Genomic DNA, 11728 nt, shown 5'->3' with positions numbered 1-11728 from the left:
GCTGTCCATGTTCCTGTAGCTCCAAGATCAAAGCCCTTCCCAACAAAATCTGGTTTTTCTTTTCTGGTACAAGCTAATTGCATGAACTCCTTGTAGCTGCCCTATGTTCCTCAGTACAAAAACTTCACAGTTCTTAAGGCATTGCAAGCCCATGGAAGTAGTATAGTATTAAAAAAGTATTGAACCATTCCTTATGTTATGCTTTTACTTGTAGTCACACAGTGTATATGATAAAATGAAATTATCCTGTCAAGTACATTCACTGAGGTGTTTTCATATCCCTGTCCAAGTCTAAATATGTCATGGCTCTGGCTCTTAATCCTTGTATTTTGGTGTACAACTTTTTTGTAGTTTTCATGGGGGAAGTTAAGTATACAATGTGTTCCCTGGAGGACATTTGTAAAACCAGTTTTCAGGTTAAGGGTCCATGATCCAAATTCGGGAAGAAGCAAAATTATTTTGAAATGCCTTAAATCCTTGCCAATATTCTTTAGTGGCTAAATAGGCATCTTCTACTTAGGGATGACAGTTATGTAACAGTGGAGCACTGGCACATTATTCAAAGGGATTTATTGCTTTCCTTTGCTGCTTGCATTCATGAGTAGAAAGACACCCATGCTTGAGGGACTAAACTGGGGAGAGCTTGAATGAAAATGATCTCTGAGTTTGGTGGAAAACTTTTCAGATAGGATTGCTGTGGTCAGCCCCCAGAAAAAGGAACCAAATAACATCAGAGGCCAACAACATGAATACGTGTCACAACTCACTGAACAACTTACCACAGAGTTTGTGTGCGTGGGAGGGAGAAAAAGCCGTGTGTGGTCATGGGTGCACAGCTCACCGAGAAACTTCAAGGGAGGGGGGACAGCTCATGGACTTACCACAGAGTTCTGGCCTTGTTACAAACCCCATCTTTGTGGATACACCATCCAACAGAACAATTCCACCAAGTATAGCAGGAACTCCATCTGGATTGAGCTGGTACACCCAAGTGTGGGTGTGCAGAGCACACTGGGAATGTCCCTTCTGATCTTCTAGGGTGCTAGAGAAATCACCTGTCAGATCACCTTCTGGGGCTCCACAGTCATCCTCCTGCAATGAAGCAGTGACATATCACGCTGTGGAGAAATCCAGCCCTTTCCTAAGAACACAGGCAGTACTGAAGCATTTGGAAATATTAATGTTAATAAGGTTAGTTATTTTCCAAACATAAATGCAGTGTTAAGCCTTAAATAAGAATGGCCCTTTGCTTGAGCTATACACTGAAGAGTAGCTGAAGGATGTGTAAGAGGATATGGATAAGGGAATGACACCACAGTATTGGCTAATTCTGCCTATGACACCATGTCTTCAAACTAAAACCTTCAGGCTGAAAGAGAGTAGGTTTAGATAGGTATTAGGAAAAAATTCTTTACTGTGAGGGTGGTGAGCCACTGGCACAGGCTGCCCAGGGAAGCTGTGGATGTCCCTTCCCTGGAAATATTCAAGGCCAGGTGGGATAGAGCTCTAAGCAGCCTGGTATAATGGCAGGTGTTTCTGCCCATGGCAGGGGGTTGGTGTTAGATGATTTTTAAGGTCCCTTCCAACCCAAACAATTCTATGATTCTATGGTACCTAGTTTGCCACAGAGAAGCAAGTATTCAAGATTATGTGTGTGTGTGTGTGGGGAAAGTATAGAGTAGTCTAACAGTTCTTAGAAGCCTCTGGATCAAATCAGTTTTAGCTACTTTGTTTTAAATAAATCCCAGGAAAAAAAAAATTAAATTGTGTATATGTCACCTGCAAATGTTACTTCTACTAGAATACTGCATAGTCTTTTGGGAGAGCAGAAATTCATTATCCAAGTCAGGAATTACATCATCAAGCATGATCCTGGTTTTGTGTTTAAATTAATGGAAGTTGTGCACTTTTTTCACTGAAAGAATAGCATAAAAAGAACAAAACTATCTTTGCCTTATTCCACAAAAAGCAGTGGATGGATCCACTTGCAGTGTTTTGGCATCCCCAAAGGTACCTGGCTGAATACTGAACTCATGCAAGCTACACATTAAAATACCCCACTAATGAAAAGTTACATCCCCCAGCTATTTATTCATTCTCTGGTAGCAAGGGCATCCTGTCCTCTTTAGTCTCACATCATTAAAAACAATCCAACTCCTGGTCATTATGTTATGATATCAAATGCCCCCCTCCCGTGTAATATTAAAAACCTTTAAAAATCCACAAGGTTTAAGCCAGAATTTTTCAAAAACCTGGTAGTCATTGTGAGATTTAAAACCTGAATAAAGATTAACTACATTCTTCTGAAGCAGCAGAGAATACATTGATCATCCCTGACCTCTCTCTAAGGTTGAGAGATACTTTACCAGCTTGTTCTAAGGACAGACAGAAGTACTCTTTTTTCAACTCTGAAAATATATGAAACATTCCCAGCCTTTTAGAGAATTCCCTGGATATTTTTGAGGATGCACACAGCTTTCATTAAAGGGGAAAACTACAGATTGGAAACAGATGTTTTTGGTTTTTTTTAATAAATTGATTGCTATCACAAATCCTACGATTTGGAACAATCAGGCTAAAAATCCTATTCTCAATTTTACCACTTCTACATCCTTATTTTTTCTCATATCACAGTTTCATAAGCTCTGCAGCCACTGCACAGTTTTCTGAGGAAAAGGACAGATAGGCTGACAGCTGTAGAGAGCTTACACTGAAAGCATTTAAAGAATCCTTCTTTAATCTGATTTTGGTGGAAATTAAGCTTTACTCATGTTCTATTTGCACTGAAATTAACAGGGTTGATCTCAAGGATGACTGAAACATCCCTGTGAGCTTGGAATGGGAGGGAGGGAGGGAGGGAAGGAAGGAAGGAAGGAAGGAAGGAAGGAAGGAAGGAAGGAAGGAAGGAAGGAAGGAAGGAAGGAAGGAAGGAAGGAAGGAAGGAAGGAAGGAAGGAAGGGTTTTTGTGACAGTGTGTATCACAATACAATTTGTTGAGATTACATCCCACCCCTGAATAAAGGGGATTTCCACCAAGCCCTGGAGTATTTTCAGTCACTGAAAATCAGGCCACATGGTGGGATGTGGTTAAGACCAGAACTGGAGTATCCAGCTTACCACAGACTTTACCATCATGATGAGATTGTTTCCAGAAAGTACCTTTTAACACGAAGTTACTTTAGAAATACTAATAATGTTTTAATTTCTTTTCAGATATCAAAAATCAGAGACTTCACTAACCTTTTGGAGTTAGTGAATAACATTTTTCCACTGCTGCCCTTTCCCCCTTTTGTTAAAAAAGTGTATAGGTTAAGGAAACTCAAATAAGCCTGATAGATTATGTCACTATATACAGTTTCAGTGACCCAGCCCAAGGTGTTTAGGGTGAAAACAGACTGAGACCCTGGAACTCATTAGAATCCACAAATTTAAAATTAAAGAACAAATATTGTGTTACACTCTCAGCTAAGTGCACACATGGAGATTAGAGAGGACTAATAGAGCGTGACTGGCACCTTTGCAAACACAGGACTTCAAAAATAAATACACTGCCTACTAATGGCAAAAGGCAGACAGATGTGATGACAGAGGCAAAGCTTCTATTGAAAGCTTTTTTTTTTAACCCATGTTTAAACTGGATATCCCTCTGTGGTCATTAGCACTGGAAATGAATGTTTCAGACTGTTGTAGTAAGGGAGGATTTAAAAGAATCTGACACTGATATCTTCACTTGCTTTGAAAACTCTGAAATCATTAAATAACTTGACTGCTGTCTACTACTCTCCCATAGTGGTACACAAATCAGAATATTTTGATGCAAGACATCAGTTCTGGCCCCAAATTTGAGTCCTGTGAGGGACCCAGTGCCTACAGTCATTCATGTGAAGGGAGTTTTGCCTTGACCAGATGATAAAACATTAAGACTGTGAATATCTGAGAAAAATTTGTGCAGCCATTTCAGTGGGTAAAGTTCCTTAAAAGCTCAGAAAATGGTATCAATTTTAAAATAAGTATTTGTTTCCATCTGTGCAAGTAAAGCAATCCATTCAGCATGCAGATAACATGATGAGTTGGGTAGGCTGGGGAAGAATGACTCTTCAGGAGGACTTGCAAGGTGTGCCTGTGTTCCTTTGGACAAGAAGTTTTGGGAAGAGGCTTACATGGAGACATGAAAAGGGACTGTTGTGACACAGGCCTTCCAGTTCCCTTGTAATGAGACAACTGAGCCTGCCCTATTTCTAAAATGCAATGATACACCTGTAGCCTGTAGAGTCTGGTAACACTTTTAGAACAAGGACAATTGCAGCACTTTCAGATAGCCTGGTAAAAGCTTTTACTTCTTATATTACACTTTTATTGGAGGAGGATATAAAACATGAAGGATGTGGGAATGAGGCCAGGAGATGACATCAGCAAAGAAAATAAGGTCCAGAAGAACTGTTAGGAACAGAAGAATAAAGAACAGAAGAACTGTTGTTGTCCTGATCTATTTTATAACTCAGTCTGTCCCTCATTTCCTTCTCCACTACATTCCAGGACTGCAAACACTGCAGCAATTGCAGAAATACCATAAAGAAAGGCAGCATTAGCTACCTTTAATCCAACATCAACACCAGAAAAGTAGGCAGCAAGTGGCTAACCAGTTCTAGGAAGCTCTTAGCTGCTGGTTCACAGGGCAGTTTTTTCACTTCTAAGTTGTATCAACAAGTTGAAATTTGACTGGATTTTATTTCCAGTTTATTTTTATTTTATTTCTATGTTGCTGCTGCTCCACAATCTGGAAGAACTTCTCTGCTTCACAATCTGTGGAACCCTTGGCTTAGTATTACCCTGTTTCACAGAATAAGTATGAACACTAACCACCATAAAATATTTCGCACTAAAACTGCCTTTAAGAAAGAGTGTCTGAATAATTATAATGTGATGGTCATTTAGCTGCACAATTGATTTGATGCTGGGCTTCCAAAATAATTTCAAAGGTATTACTTTGCCTTTCATTGTTGTGTTGTGTATCTCAGCCGCCGCTTCATTTCATATCCTATTTCATTCCTGCTTCTGCAAAAACATATTCTTGAGAATAATTAGTCATATAGGATTACCTGGCAATCTTGGTCTTCTTCCTCCACAAGGTTTTTTGTTCCCTTTGCTTCAAACTGTCCTTTTCCTGTTTCCCCTCCACCAACCCATGGCATGAATTGATCAGGTCAACCACATAACTTTTCATCCAAATTAGATACATTCAGTAAAATAACTAGTTAAGATACAAAAGCAAGTGTCTGTATAGAGTCCATCTTTCGAAATACAACTCAAGCTGTGCAACAAAATGTTTTTCTGATCTGAGATACTCCAGGATACATCATTTCTTTTGAAAGAGTTTGCATTATGATTTATTTCCATCCCTCTGCAGCGCAGAGAAGCCTGTGTTTCCACTTTCTAGACACACAGCTGTGCAGAGACAAGAAAATTACAAACATTGCTCTTTCAAATATTCCCACCCAGCCTTATTTTTATGAATACTTTAGGACTTGAGGAAAAATATTTGCAATGCTGCATTAAACATATATGAATTAACAAAGAATAAAGATCAGTGGTTGATAAAGTACAAAGGGTGACAGAAGCAGAGTGAAACAACTTTTAATCTGCTTTTATGTTCAACTAGGGTTTATGTAGGTCAGTGCAAACCTTGCAAATTCCCCTCTGGCACATCATTTGTAGAAATGTGCCTTTAAAATTTCATCAAGGAAAGGAAAAGTTGGGATGATGTCCCTTTCTGTAACAAAGTTGCTGCTTGCCACAGATTATTTACACATCTTGCTCATAATACTACTTCTGAAGAGAAAGTGTTTCATGTCTGAGATAGACTAAATGTTTCCTGATGGCCAGGGTCCAAAACAACACAGGATGGAGCAGAGCTTACAACCATATCCTCCCATTCTTGTAACATTCAAATTTCCTGAGCAAGTTTTTCAGGAATAAGATAATGTTAGGGTCCAACAGGGACAGCAACAATACTTTTTACTAAATACCTCTATACTGCTCTTTTTTTCAATGTGAGAAACAAATCCATATCCAGTCAATAACTCATTGTTCCAGTGAGCACACAGATATATTTTGGGTGTTTTGTTTTCAGTTTTCCAAAACTGCCAATATTGTCAGCTCTGGTCTACAGATGTCCACAAAAATGCATGTTTCATTTCAGCACCATGGGATGAAACAGTGGACATAAGGGCTTCATGCTGGGGACAGTCTAGAAAGGCTAGGGAAATGGCTTCCAGACCAAAATACTCTTACTACCCTCTGACTCAAAGATTCAGTCTTCAGCACTTCATTCCCCATGGAAGCACAGCAGGGGAAAATGACTCAGACAGGGAGGGGACTGGGGAGTGAGAGCCACTTCTCAAACAGCTCTGTGGGGCAGAAAAATGAAAGGCCATGAATCCTGGTCTGAATCCTCCATTTTCATATTTTACAGAGGGTGCACATTTAAAAACCTAAAGGGAAAGGCAGACTTTTGGCTTGTACAATTCATGCCAATGTAAGGCAATGGCAGTTTTCATCCACAGTGCTTAAAGAGCAGAACTGTACCCTTCACAACACACATAGGAAAGGGAAAAGTGTGCCCTGAACTTTAATCTCTTAAAGATACATCAGATTCCACCTCATCTTTCCTCACAAAGCAGTTAATGAGCTTATACTTTAACTCTGATTTGCAATCCAGCCCAAAAGGGGGAGGGGGGATAACTCTTCACAGAGCAGAAAAGAGTTGAGAAATTTCAACATGCAATACCAAGGAAAGACAGGTACCATGTTCAGCATGTATCTGAATCTGCCACTGGATTTCATTGTTTTTTTCTTGTTATAACAAATAGTGACCATTTCTCTTTTCTTCCAGCATGTCACTCTTCATGGGAATAGACCTGCATGTCATACTTACCATACAGATGCACAATGGATTTATGCTGCAATGTAACAATTCCTTTCACAACATTCTGTTATTTTCCTAGCAATTCCATTATTCCTAGCACGTGCTATTTTGATCTCCACTAAGCATTGCACTAACAATACCACAGAACCTTCTTATTCCACATCCACAATCTGAACAAAAAGAAGAATAGATTAAAAAAGCCAAGGCTGCCTTTTCCTCAAGGCAGATCACTTTACATTACTCACGTATCATTTACTGCTTCACCACCCAGCTACTGAATATCATGAGATACTCTGCAGAGATGGAGCAAAATGTTTTCTTTCTGTGTTGCTCCTCTAAGTAATTCCTTAATTCTAAGTCATCAGCAAACTTTCTCACATCGTTTTGTAGCCAGTCACAGACACATTTTATGAAAAATCCTTTCCTTAGGATTTTTTCTCCTGAGAAGATAAGAGGCCCCAGGAACAAAATGTAAACAATGATTATCTGCTGCTGTGGAATGCAACAGGTGGATCTTTGATTGGTCCATGCCAATTGTTTCCAATTAATGGCCAATCACAGTCAGCTGGCTCAGACTCTCTGAGAGCAACAAGCCTTTGGTATCATTCCAATCTCCTTTCCTTTGCTTGCAAGCCTTCTGATGAAATCCTTTCTTCTATTCTTTTAATATAGTTTTAATATAATATGTATCATAAAATAATAAATTAGCTTTCTGAAACATGGAATCAGATCCTTGTCTCTTCCCTTTTCCTGGGACCCCTGTGAACACCACCACAGTACCCCCTTTGGGAATTTTATGATAACATTGAAGCACAGAGGCCAGGTATAAATTCCTAGGAAATACCACTGCTGACTCCCCCTGTCATTAGTCCAAGGTTTATAAAAAATAATAGTAAATAAACTCACCTAAACCCCTAAACATCACAAGAATAAGCCCTCCATGCTGACTGCCCTTTTTTGCCCATCAATAACTGGGTGATAATCATATGCATATAGATATGACTAGAAAGAAGCTGGTATAATTTTAAAAGACAGACAATTTTAGAAATTACTACCATGATCTTGTAAACATCTGGTGGATGCTTAGCCTCTGCCAAATATTCAGATGCTACTTGCCTGCTTTTTGATGAGAGGGGCACTTATAAACTGTAGATAAGTTGGAAAAAAAAAGAGTAATAAAATATTGACTTGCATGAAAAATCAAATAAAAACTGCATCAGGAATCAAGTACTACATTCTCCTTTAATGAGACCCTTTTATTATTTCTTGTTGCATGTGAGATTTACATGTGTGATATACATGCACTGTATGTCTGTTACCACAAGCCTTTTTTTTTCTACTTCTAAAAAAATGTTTCCATTACTGGAAATGAGAAGCCAAAAAATTGTTGTGATACACTTCCTGTGCAACCACAGCAGGAAGTGTATCTTTTACTTCTTGTTTTTCTTGCTGTTTGTTATCTCATTTTCAATGCACCCTCTCTTCAGTTAAAAGTACCAAAATTGATCATAACACCTTAGATGTCTTACCTCCTTCTTACACAAGGTATCATTCCTCTTCTGCCTTCTTTTTGTGACTTTTCCATGTGGCTTCAAGTCTGAAATTATCCTTGTGTCCTGTACCAGTATTAATACTTTCCTATGCCTTCAGGACAGTTTTCTCTCAACTTTACTCTTTACTTCCAAACATATTATGGGTCCTACCTCACTTCTAACTCTAACTCTCAGTTCCCTCTTGTTTTGGGGGGAACATCATGCCTGTTTCTGTAAACATGTCCTTCTGTGTTTCTAAAGCAAATTTTTCAGGCATGATTTGCTCTGGTGGAGCCAGGTTTGGCCATCACCAATCACCTCCTTATTTTCCATGTGCCTTAGCATAAGTTTAAGAATTCCCATTGTCAGAGGGGTCATTGACACAGCCCCAAAAAGCTGGGGATGCACCTACCCAGAGGTTTTCCACCCTTCAGTTAAAGGAGTTTCCAGGCTGACATGAAAAAACCATCTAAGTATTTGGAGAGAGAAAAATAAGTAGCACAACTAACTAGGCTATGGTACTTATCAGCTTGTGATTGAGAGAGGGTAAAAACAACCCTGAAACAGTCAAAGCTATGATGGAAATCTTCTCCAGTCCAAGCAGCAGGCTTGACAACAGCATGGGGCCTGTGAGAAGAAAACAGAAATTATCATCTTCCAGCTGCTGTCTATTTGTTTCCAAAGCTACTAAATCATAGAATAAAAAAAAAAACCCCTTGCACATTCTTCCAAATCCAAACTGACCCTCCTCCAGCTTAAAACAAATATCCCTTGTCCTGCGGCTACCTGCACTTGTAAAAAGTCTCTCTCCAGACTTCCTGTAGGCCCTTTAGGTACTGGAAGGTGCTCTAAGATCTCCATGGAGCCTTCTCTTCTCCAGGCTGAGCAATCCCAGCCATTTCAGAGGAGACAGATAGCTGGAAAACAGCTGCAGCTCCAGGGAAACCAATTCACAGCTACCCTGATCCTCACCACACCCATCCTCTGCCTGGACGTGAACATATGTGCACCACACCAACCCTTTGCACACCTGCACTGCAGTGGCCATGTGTGCTTGTTGAAAATGACATACATTTGCTAATCAATTTTTAATTAATTGTTTTAATCAGTCATAATCAGTATATTAATTATGAGCGGCATGCTAGTCTTAAATCACTTTTAGCCAGCACATGACCCTGATATGCTTCATTGAACAAGTCTTGGGAGAGAGTGAAGGATTGTTTAAATTGGATACAATCACAGAACCACAAAATAAGCTGAGTTGGAAGGGACCCACAAGGATCATGGAGTCCAATTCCTGGCCCTGCACAGCACCAAACCCAGGAGTCACTCCATGTGCCTGAGAGCATTGTCCAAATGCTTCTTGAACTCTGCCAGGCTCAGTGCTGTGACCAGAAGAACAGAATTTATAGACTTCAGAATTTATAGAACAAAATTAGTAAACTACTATGCTCTGATTTCTGCAAAACAGATTTTTTGCAGAAATCAGAGCATAAAGAAAATCTAACAAAGACTCAGTATATGGGTGTTGCATAGTCCCTAATGGAGGAAAAAGATACTAAAAATATGGACAAATTAGCACGACCAGTGAGAAATCAATACCCAATAGAGGATAGAATACTAATGAAGGATTTGTGCTGCTGAGCACCAGGCACATTGCACAGGAGTCTCATTCTCCTGTCCATGCCAAACCCACTTGGATACCGTGGGGGGCTGTGTCACAGGCCTTGCTAAAACTACAGTAAATGGCTCTCACTGCTCTTCCCTTGTCCCACGAGGACATTCCCCTCCTCCAGGCAAGTTTCATGCTGGTCCCACCACAGCTTGTCCTCGCAGATCATGTCACCTCGTCCTTCTGTGCCTCCAAGCCACCTTCTGGCAGTTGTGTGAGAAGGGGAGGCTCTCCCTGGAAACTTGTGGGAAGGCTGCGGTACAGGCGCCGCCTCTGGTTCCTCCTGCAAAGCGGGAAGGGGTAAACAGGAGGCCACAGAAGCAGAGAGAAATTTTGTTCTTCATACGAGCAGAGAGTCAGGGGACCCCAGAGGATGAGGAGGCTCCTGAAGGAGGTGGGGGACAGTCCCTGTGCCCAAGGGACAACCTTCCATCCAAACAGTATGACAGCAAGCCCCAGGAGAGGGGCCCTCAGCCCCCACCGGCCTCCCCCTGCTCCCACAAATCTGGGCACAAATCAGGAAAGAATGCTAAGCCACCACAAAACTCTGTTTCTACAGTGAACTGCAGTGTAGGAAAACGGGTTTCTAATCTGGAGCAGTATCTCTGTGAGAGAAAGGGAAAGCTCCAGGTGGTGCCACCCCTATTGCTTTAAGAGCTTTGTAACCACAGATGTCACCACAGCCAGCTTACATCCCCATTTTATTCTCACCTGCAGAAGCTGCAGTTTCAACCACCAGTTTGCCCTCATTATAATTAACCCTCAACCCTGTGGCAGTTTTGAGTTTCTTCCCTTGGCTGAGCAAATCCCTCAATAATTTATCTCTGATTTGTATAAACTATTGCAATAGTTTCTTAAAAAAAAAAACCAAGCCAAACCTTACCTTGTACATACTTATCTTGTAAATCAGAATAACAGAAATAAAATGCACAGTGACAAAAGTTTTTCAATGATTTGTACATGTTAGTACATCTCTTTTAATAGGAGTACAGGCTTACAATCTTGAGATAGCAGAAGAGGTTACAAGTACAATTTATGCTTATTCCAGAAATCACTATTTTATAGGAAGTGCAGTGCATTTGCTGTAACAGCTGGTACTTACCTATCCAATAAAAATAAATTGTGAGTATTTTCTGAGCCCTTTTAGTGCTGAATAAATGCTTGAAGCACACAGAAAATAATAACCAAAAACCCGCCAGGTACGACACCTGAAACCAGCTGGGAATGGAACTCCACAAATCAAACCCCAAGCTTACACCAAGCATTAACAAATACAAAGGTTGAATAAAATTTCCTAAACTGTTAAACCTGCACGGGGGCCAAGACTTTTGTCCTCCGAGGGGAAGCGAAAACCAGGTCTGAACACAGCTAAAGCTCAAGTGAGCGAAGAGAATTAGGAACAAGAAGGAGCAGTCCCGGGTAAGTACGCCTGGGAACTCATTTTCAAATTCCCACACGGCAGCTCACGACCGGACAGGGGGCAGTGCCCGGCGCAGGAAGAGCTTGGCAGAGGACGCTGCTGGGGACAGGGAGCGAGCTGCCATCGGGGCACAGGAGCCCGGAGGAGCGCGGAGCAGCCCCGGCTGCCGCCCTCACACC

Source organism: Agelaius tricolor, unplaced genomic scaffold, assembly GCF_023055355.1.
Source record: "Agelaius tricolor isolate 1412-34295 unplaced genomic scaffold, bAgeTri1.0.p SCAF_5, whole genome shotgun sequence".
Taxonomy (NCBI): domain Eukaryota; kingdom Metazoa; phylum Chordata; class Aves; order Passeriformes; family Icteridae; genus Agelaius; species Agelaius tricolor.
This window is presented reverse-complemented; position numbering follows the sequence as displayed.